At 52.5% G+C, this 9,501-nt stretch overlaps 1 long non-coding RNA gene across 1 annotated transcript; it reads right to left on the bottom strand.

The window, feature by feature from the left end:
• Positions 1-538: 538 nt before the first annotated feature.
• Positions 539-8,887, bottom strand: LOC116958646 (uncharacterized). The gene is made up of 3 exons (XR_004405442.2): positions 7,328-8,887; positions 6,573-6,632; positions 539-6,025 (listed from the first exon to the last, which is right to left on the bottom strand). It is a non-coding gene; the product is annotated as an uncharacterized LOC116958646 (long non-coding RNA).
• Between the last annotated feature and the right edge of the window lie 614 nt (positions 8,888-9,501).

Genomic DNA, 9,501 nt, shown 5'->3' on the forward strand with positions numbered 1-9,501 from the left:
AATGGGTGAGTAAATGAGTGGATGGGTGAGTGGATGGGTGAGTGAATTGGTGAGGAAGTGAGTGGATTGGTGAGTGGATGGGTGAGTGAATGGGTGAGTGAATGGGTGAGTGGGTAAATGGGTGAGTAAATGAGTGAATGAGTGGATGGGTGAATGAGTGGGTGAGTGACTGGGTGAGTGAGTGGGTGAGTGAGTGGGTGAGTGAGTGGGTGAATGAGTGGGTGAGTGAGTGGATGGGTGAGTGGATGGATGAGTGAGTGGGTGCGTGAGTGGGTGAGTGCGTTAGGGGATAAGTGAGTGAAGGGATGAGTGAGTGGGTGAGTGAGGGTATGGATGAGTGGGTGAGTGAATGGATGGATGAGAGGGTGAGTGAGTGGGTGAGTGAGTGGGTGAGTGAGCGGGTGAGTTCACAGTGCCCGTGTCTCTCTCTCTCTCAGTGGGTTTCACAATGCCGTGCGCGTTACCATTCACCCGTGATAAAGAGCCGAGTAGCTCATCGGGTTTCTCTAAACATAAACAAAGTCGAGAAGACCACAAGTCGCACAATTCGTTTTTAAAGCCCTCTCCAACCAAGGTATTGCATGAAAGCGTCAGGGAGCACCGACAGAGATGAGAGCCCCGCTCCAGGCCAGGAGCCTCCTCCTCTGGGCGGGGTTCTCCATGGCAGGCCGGACCGCGGGTAACTCGCGGTCCCCCTGGAGGCCGTGAGTGAAGGAGGCTCCCCCAGGCGTGTCGGTCGGCTGCTGCTCGGGTGAGATCGCGTCAATATAAACCAAGGCCGTAATTGTATATATATAGGGGGGGACAGATACCCCCAATATTCAAATATGCTCAAAATGTCCCCCACAATAAATTGCTATAAAATAGAAGTATGTTTGTATGATTGTGGTTATGGTTGTACTTTATTAATCCCTAATCTCTGCCATTACAATGATACAATAAAAGGTAAACAAAGTAAAAACAGAGGAATGTAAAACAATATACACTATTAGGCATTATTGTTAAAATACATATAAAGTCAATCCCGTGTGTTACTGAATTTCTTAATATTTTAGGCAGGAAATTCTTTTTTAAATTTAATTTTTTTTCTGGGGGGGGAGAACCCCCCCAGACCCCCCCGGGGGAGACCCCCCCCCAGACCCCCCCCAGACCCCCTGGAAGATTTGGGTACCCCCCAATGTTGACTCCATGGCTACGGCCTTGATTTAAACATTTATATTAAAATATTAACATTTATATATAAGCATGTATATATAAACGTTTATATATATAAATATTAACATTTATATATACACGTTTATATATATTAACATTTATATATAAACGTTTATATATAAATATTAACATTTATATATACGTTTATATATATACATTTAAATATTTATATATAAATATTAACATTTATATATAAACATTTATATATAAATATTAACATTTATATACGTTTATATATTAACATTTATATATAAACAATTCTATATATTTATAATATCTAAATATTCATCAATATTTACATGATTACGTATAAAGATTAAAATGTAGGCGATCTAACCCAAAACAACAAGATTGTGGATGCTATTGATGGTGAAAGCCTCCTCCTCCTGCTAGGTGTTAAACTAAAAACACCCCATCATCATGTCATCATCGTCGTCACCATCATATAATCATCATCATGTCATCATCGTCGTCACCATCATATCATCATGTCATCATCGTTATATCATCGTCGTCATCGTCGTCATCGGCGTCATCATCGACGTGATCACCGACGTGATCACCGACGTCATCATCGACGTCATCATCGTCGTGCTGCCCCCCCCCCCACTCCCCACTGGCTGCCATCAGCTCACCCAGGTGACTGATGACAGCTCACCCAGGTGGCTGCCATCAGCTCACCCAGGTGGCTGATGACAGCTCACCCAGGTGGCTGATGACAGCTCACCCAGGTGACTGATGACAGCTCACCCAGGTGACTGATGACAGCTCACCCAGGTGACTGATAGCAGCTCACCCAGGTGACTGATGACAGCTCACCCAGGTGACTGATGACAGCTCACCCAGGTGGCTGCCATCAGCTCACCCAGGTGGCTGCCATCAGCTCACCCAGGTGGCTGATGACAGCTCACCCAGGTGACTGATGACAGCTCACCCAGGTGACTGATGACAGCTCACCCAGGTGGCTGATGACAGCTCACCCAGGTGACTGATAGCAGCTCACCCAGGTGACTGATGACAGCTCACCCAGGTGGCTGATGACAGCTCACCCAGGTGACTGATAGCAGCTCACCCAGGTGACTGATGACAGCTCACCCAGGTGGCTGATGACAGCTCACCCAGGTGGCTGATGACAGCTCACCCAGGTGACTGGCATCAGCTCACCCAGGTGGCTGATGACAGCTCACCCAGGTGACTGATGACAGCTCACCCAGGTGACTGATGACAGCTCACCCAGGTGACTGATGACAGCTCACCCAGGTGGCTGATGACAGCTCACCCAGGTGACTGATAGCAGCTCACCCAGGTGACTGATAGCAGCTCACCCAGGTGGCTGATGACAGCTCACCCAGGTGGCTGATGGCAGCTCACCCAGGTGACTGATGACAGCTCACCCAGGTGGCTGATGACAGCTCACCCAGGTGGCTGATGACAGCTCACCCAGGTGACTGATAGCAGCTCACCTAGGTGGCTGATGACAGCTCACCCAGGTGGCTGATGACAGCTCACCCAGGTGGCTGATGACAGCTCACCCAGGTGACTGATAGCAGCTCACCTAGGTGGCTGATGACAGCTTACCCAGGTGGCTGATGACAGCTCACCCAGGTGACTGATGACAGCTCACCCAGGTGACTGCCATCAGCTCACCCAGGTGACTGATGACAGCTCACCCAGGTGACTGATGACAGCTCACCCAGGTGGCTGATGACAGCTCACCCAGGTGACTGATGACAGCTCACCCAGGTGACTGATGACAGCTCACCTAGGTGGCTGATGACAGCTCACCCAGGTGACTGATGACAGCTCACCCAGGTGACTGATGACAGCTCACCCAGGTGGCTGATGACAGCTCACCCAGGTGGCTGATGATAGCTCACCCAGGTGGCTGTGTGGTGTAGGCTGTGTGTGTGTGTGGTGTAGGCTGTATGTGTGTGGTATAGGCGGTAAGTGGTACAGTAATGACAGAGGAGTCAGTCTGTAGTATGAATGGACCGGTGGCCACGGGAGGTAATGACAGGGGAGTCAGCCTGCAGTGTGAGTGGACTGGTGGCCACGGGAGGTAATGACAGGGGAGTCAGCCTACGGTGTGAGTGGACACGTGGCCACGGCAGGTAATGACAGGGGAGTCAGCCTACGGTGTGAGTGGACACATGGCCACGGGAGGTAATGACAGGGGAGTCAGCCTACGGTGTGAATGGACACGTGGCCACGAGAGGTAATGACAGGGGAGTCAGCCTACGGTGTGAGTGGACTGGTGGCTGCGGGAATGATCGAGAATCGGAGCGTGGCCAGATGACGGAAGAAGACGATGGAGTCAGCTGGTGGAGCGAGCGTCTAGAACCAGCGAGAAGGTTCGGGAATGGGGGCGTGGCCTCGGAACGGATGTAAAGGGAGATGCGTGGGAGACTCGGGGCTGTTGCAGTGGGGGTCTCCGCCTGTCCGAGTGCGAGCAGGTGGCTCCTTGATAAAATAAACCCTCTCAAGACAAGTGGGTCCAAGTCGTCATTACACTAGGAACGAATTGGCACGTTGTTTACGTGACAACCCTTACTAATTGGCTGTGTTGGGTGATGGCGGGTTTAACACACATTTATATTTACACGATCTAACCCAAAAACCTCTATTATGGAGATGGAATCTACCTCAGTAGCCCGCAATCACAAATCGCTCAATCATTCCATCAAAAAAAGTAACTTGCAGTGCCTCACCTATGAGCATCCTTAAGGAAAATAAAGGTGATACAATCTCCGACCCCCAGGAAACAGGTCAGCAGGTGTCAGAACATTTCTATGAGGTCTTAGGAGAAGGGAATTCCCTCAGCCCAGACAACATCGTGGGGCAAGGTGGGGACGACCCTGCTAGGGCGGTGGTACCTCAAATATTGGCAGAAGTAGCCACCCTTTCTGAGAGACTGGCTGAGGTGCCATCTGTAGAGGGAGTTTGAGGGGCGGTCTGGAGTCTGAGACCAGGAAAGGCGACAGGCAGAGATGATCTCCCAAGCGAAATGCTGAGGGAGGGAGGCATCTGTGCAGACTGCCCTACGTGACATCATTACCACTGTCTGGAGCACAGGACGGGTTTTGCAGAATTTTAACGATGCCATGGTGGTCCCCCTCTTTAAGAATGTGGACCAAACTCATTGTAACCACTACAGGGGCATCTCACTCCTCAGTGTGCCAGGAAAGGTCCTGGCAAGGATTATTCAACATCGCCTTGCCAGGCACGCTGAGGAGAGGCTTGCGGAGCCTCAATGCGGTTTCAGGAAAGGGCGGTCCTGCACAGATGCCATATTTTCTGTCCGTCTCCTACAGCAGAGGTGTAGGGAATTCCAACATGACCTACATCTCTGCGTTATTGACCTGGTCAAGGCCTATGATACCATCAGTAGGCCTGATTCTCTGCTCACGATCATTAAGGACCTTCATGATGGTGGGCAGGCCCGGGTAAAACTACGTGGCCAGGATTTAGAGCCATTCCCTGTTCACCTCGGGGTGCAACAGGGATGTCCTCTGGCTCCCACATTATTTAACATCATGTTTGACCATGTAGCTCAAGAAGCTTCCGATGATTGTATCACGTGAATTCTCATCTAGTACTGATGCAATGTGAGGGTAATTGATGCCTGGGTGCAGCCGAGGGATGGCTCCCCTAAGCACCTGCCTGGGTATTTTGTGCTATCAAACACTCCACCCCCTCAACTCCCCATTGGTAATGGAGCAGTTGTGGAGAAAGTGGAGAGTTTTCCAGACCTGGGCAGTGTGCTCATGACTGGCTCCGGTTTGACAGCAGAGGTCTCACTTTGAGTCAGGCAGCATTATCTCTTCATCAGGAGACCTGAAGGTTCAGGACCTGATCCTTCAGAAGACCTGAAGGTTCAGGTTCAGGTCTTCTTGAGGTTCAGGTCTTCTTGGCCACAGTCATACTCTATGCTTATGAAATGTGGATGCCTTTAATGGAACATCTTCGTTAGTGAGAAACATTTGGGCTGGCCTGACTACGATCCATCCTGGGTTTAACTAGGCTGAATTGTGTGAGGAGCTCACAAATCCTCAAAAGATCTGGACACAGTCCAATTGGTGAGCTCCTCCAGAAGGCAATGCTGCGTTGGCTGGGTCACGTAGCCTGCATGCCCAGCCACCGCATGGGCTGGAGGAGAGATGGACTCATGGAGTCAAGGAGGAAGTAAAGCTGAGTGGAATTTCCTACAACTGGTACCAGCGGTGTCAAGATCGACCTCTGTATGGAGGAGGCTCGTGAAGGTAGCTACTGGGCAGTTGGAGGCAGTCGCCCTCCAGCAATAACGAAGGGCAGAGGAGCGATGCTCACAACAATGAACAGAGTGGCAGGTGGCTAAAATACAGCAAGTTGACGTAGTAGGGGCTATGGGTGGTGCATCTGTCAGTCACCTCAGTCTACCCATGGCACCTGGGTCGGTCCCGTGACCTCCCGTCAGCGAGCCTTCGACACTTCACGTGACCTTCAAGTGCACCTGGGCCTGGCTCAGGCACCGTGGTGACGTCACCATCACTTAGTGGCGAATGGCGGCTGTTGTTATTCTTTGTTGAGCGAGTGAGCGAGCGGATGAACGTGTGGGCGGGTGGATGAGCGAGCGAGCGGGTGAGTGAGTAAGCGAGCGAGCCGGTGAGTGAGTAAGCGAGCGAGCCGGTGAGCGCAGAGGCAAGCGGGCGGGTGAGCTGTGAGTCATCTATGGGTTTCACTCTTCACCCTTTTTGCGATGGAACACGCGGCCTCCCACTTTCTTGAGGCGGAACACTGCGCCCGCCACCTCGTCCGAGCACGTCTTGAAGAACTGCCCAGGAGGGGGAGGAGGAGGAAAAGACACAGGTAGCCCACGTAGTCCGTTGGGGGCAGTGGTGCTAGCGGAACAGCTGTGCCTGTGTGGTTTAGTGGGTGGGTGAGCGGGTGGTTGAATGGGCGAGTGACTCAGTCAGTGGGTGAGTGGGTGAGTGGGTGAATGGGTCACTGGGTGGAAGAATGGATAGGTGGATTAGTGAGTGGGTGGGTTAATGGAAGAGTGAGCACTTGAGTGGGTGAGCAAGTGGGTGAATGGGCGAGTGGGTGAATGGGTGAACGGGAGAGTGAGTGAATGGGCAAATGGGTGATAGATTATTCGAATTGATTCTGAGCCGCCCCTAGGTTGACTCAGTCTCAAATGAGTACCTAGTGCAGTGTCTAAACATCGCCACTGGGGAGCCAAAAGCGGCTGGGAAAGGTGCTGGCCACCCACCCCCTCTTGTGCCTTGCCGGCCTTCACAGGTGCTGCTACTCACCAACAGCACTTGCCCCAACAGTCTATTACAGGCTACACGGGGATCTTTGTCTGCGTGGGTCCTTACCTTGCTGGCTTTGTCTGGTTTGAGATTTACCGCTCCATATCCACTGCCATCGTTCGAGTTCTGGTAAAACAACAGCAGCACGTGACTGGGCAAAACAACAACACAACACAATTTCAACATGGCATGGACACGTAACATAGTGGGAGTGAGTGAATTAGAAGGTGAGTGGGTGAGTACGTAGGTGAGTAGGTAATGTAGGTGAGTCGGTAGGTGAGTAGGTAGGTGAGTAGGTAGGTCAGTAGTTGGGTGAGTAGGTGAGTGAGTAGTTGGGTGAGTAGGTGGGTGAGTAGTTGGGTGAGTGGGTAGGTGAGTAGGTGGGTGAGTAGTTGGGTGAGTAGGTGGGTGAGTAGGTGGGTGAGTAGGGAGGTGAGTAGGTAGGTGAGTAGGTGGTTGAGTAGTTGGGTGAGTAGGTGGGTGAGAAGTTGGGTGAGTAGGTGGGTAAGTAGGTGGGTGAGTAGGTAGGTGAGTAGGTAGGTGAGTAGGTCAGTGAGTAGGTGGTTGAGTAGTTGGGTGAGTAGGTGGGTGAGTAGGTGGGTGAGTAGGTAGGTGAGTAGGTATGTGAGTAGGTGGTTGAGTAGTTGGGTGAGTAGGTGGGTGAGTAGGTGGGTGAGTACTTGGGTGAGTAAGAAGGCGAGTACGTGAGTGGGGGAGTGCGTGAGTAGGTGGGTGGGTGAGGTGGTTGGCGAGTTGGTGAGTAGGTAGGTGAGTAGGTGGGTGAGTAGATAGGTGGGTAGGTGAGTAGGTAGGTGAGTCACCATGTCGTTTCCGCGGCTGATCTCTCCGTATATGGGGCTCATTGTCTCCATCCAGTCCTGGTACATATCTTCAGCCTCACTGCCTCCCCCACTGAAACCATCAGCAGCAGCATCAGCATCATCAGTATCATCATCAGAGGTAGCATCATCAGTATCAGCAGCGGCAAGATCACAATCATCATTAGCATGAGGATCATCAGTATCGACAGAAACATTTTCAGGAGCAGCAGCAGCAGTATCATGATGAGTGGGTAGGCGAGGGTGTGGGGTCAGGCAAACACAGACACACGTAGCAGGCTTTCGCGACCAATATCATCCAGAAGAGTTTTATTGGGTTAGATCGCGTAAATATATAAACAAGATCAAAGGGCTCGCATGGCGAAACGTCGTACTCAGATTGTAAATGTTGTGGCTCGGCTCTCCAACACACAACCGGTGCACTGTACTAGTGACGAATTGTCACGTTCTGCTGACGCGAAAACCCTTACTAGTTGTCTGTGTCAGGTGCTGGCGGGTTTTAACGACACAACATTTATATATTTACGCGATCTAACCCAAAAAAACCTCTATTATTAAAACAGACACACACAAAGACAGGCAGATAGCCGCATAGAGACAGACACAGAACGGGAGACACGTACAAGGGGTGGCACAGACACATGGTCATCGACAGCCATTCTCCCCATGCCGGAGGCGAAAGGGGCACGGCATAAAGAGGACGTTGTGTGGCCTCTAAAAGTAGCGGGGCCTAAACAGGAAGTGGAGCACCAGCAACAGGAAGTGGCAGGGCCTAAACAGGAAGTGGAGCACCAGCAACAGGAAGTGGAGGGGCCTTAACAGGAAGTGGAGCACCAGCAACAGGAAGTGGCAGGGCCTAAACAGGAAGTGGAGCACCAGCAACAGGAAGTGGAGGGGCCTAAACATGAAGTGGAGCACCAGCAACAGGAAGAGAAGGGGCCTAAACAGGAAGTGGAGCACCAGCAACAGGAAGTGGCTGGGCCTAAACAGGAAGTGGAGCACCAGCAACAGGAAGTGGCGGGGCCTAAACAGGAAGTGGAGCACCAGAAACAGGAAGTGGTGGGGCATAAACAGGAAGTGGAGCACCAGCAACAGGAAGTGAAGGGGCCTAAACAGGAAGTGGAGCACCAGCAACAGGAAGTGGAGGGGCCTAAAGAGAAAGGGGTCAGTCACAGAGCAGACACACACCCCTCGTGGTGGTAGCGGTGGTGTGTACACGTGTGTGAACGCGTGTGTACGTACATGCGTGTGTGTATTTACGTACGCGTGTTTACGTGTGTCCTTGTTTAGATGTGTACGGACGCATGTACATGTACGAGTTGTGTACACGAATGTGTGCAAACACTCACGTGCATGTACATGTACACACGTGTACACAACCTTGTGTACATGCTCACATGCGTACACGCGTACGTGTGTACATGCGTACGCATGTGTGCATGGGCGTGAGTACACGTGTGTCCATGTACACATGTGTATGTGTGTGTACGCGTGCGTGTGTACACGTGCGTGCGTGCGTCCGCGTGTGTGCACACGTGCGTGTGTGTGTGTACACGTGCGTGCGTGCGTCCGCGTGTGTGCACACGTGTGTGTGTGTGCACACGTGTGTGTGTGTACACGTGCGTGCGTGTGTGCGTGTGAGCCCCTCGCCTCGCCAGCCGCCGCAGCAGGCGCTCGTTGGCCCCGGCGAGGGCCGCCGCGTCTCCGAGGCGGCCCTGCAGGGCCAGGCGCGCGCCCAGGCGGGCCGCGTGGGCCGCCAGCACCGGGCCCCGCGCCGTGGCCTCCGCCAGGGGCCGCGAGTCGGTCACCGGGACGGACCGCGTGACCACCCGCGTCGTCGTCGTCGCCGCCGACGCGTTGTCGTAGCAACCGCCGCTGCCGCCGTGACAACGGATGGGCGTGAAGCTCAGCTGCAGCTGGAAGGGAAGCTCCTTCACCTGGGACAGCGCTGCAGGAGGGGGAGGTCTCCCACGTAGGAGATTGGAGATGGAGATGATGGAGATGGAGGAGATTCAGGAGGAGATGGAGATGATGGAGATGGAGGAGGAGATTGGAGATGGAGGAGGAGATGATGGAGATGGAGGAGATTGAGGAGGAGATGATGGAGATGGAGGAGGAGATGATGGAGATGGAGGAGATTCAGGAGGAGATTGGAG

Source organism: Petromyzon marinus (genome assembly GCF_048934315.1).
Source record: "Petromyzon marinus isolate PM22_M1 ecotype Great Lakes invasive population chromosome 80 unlocalized genomic scaffold, UKy_Petmar_22M1.pri1.0 chr80_unloc.2, whole genome shotgun sequence".
In the NCBI taxonomy this organism is placed as follows: Eukaryota; Metazoa; Chordata; class Hyperoartia; order Petromyzontiformes; family Petromyzontidae; genus Petromyzon; species Petromyzon marinus.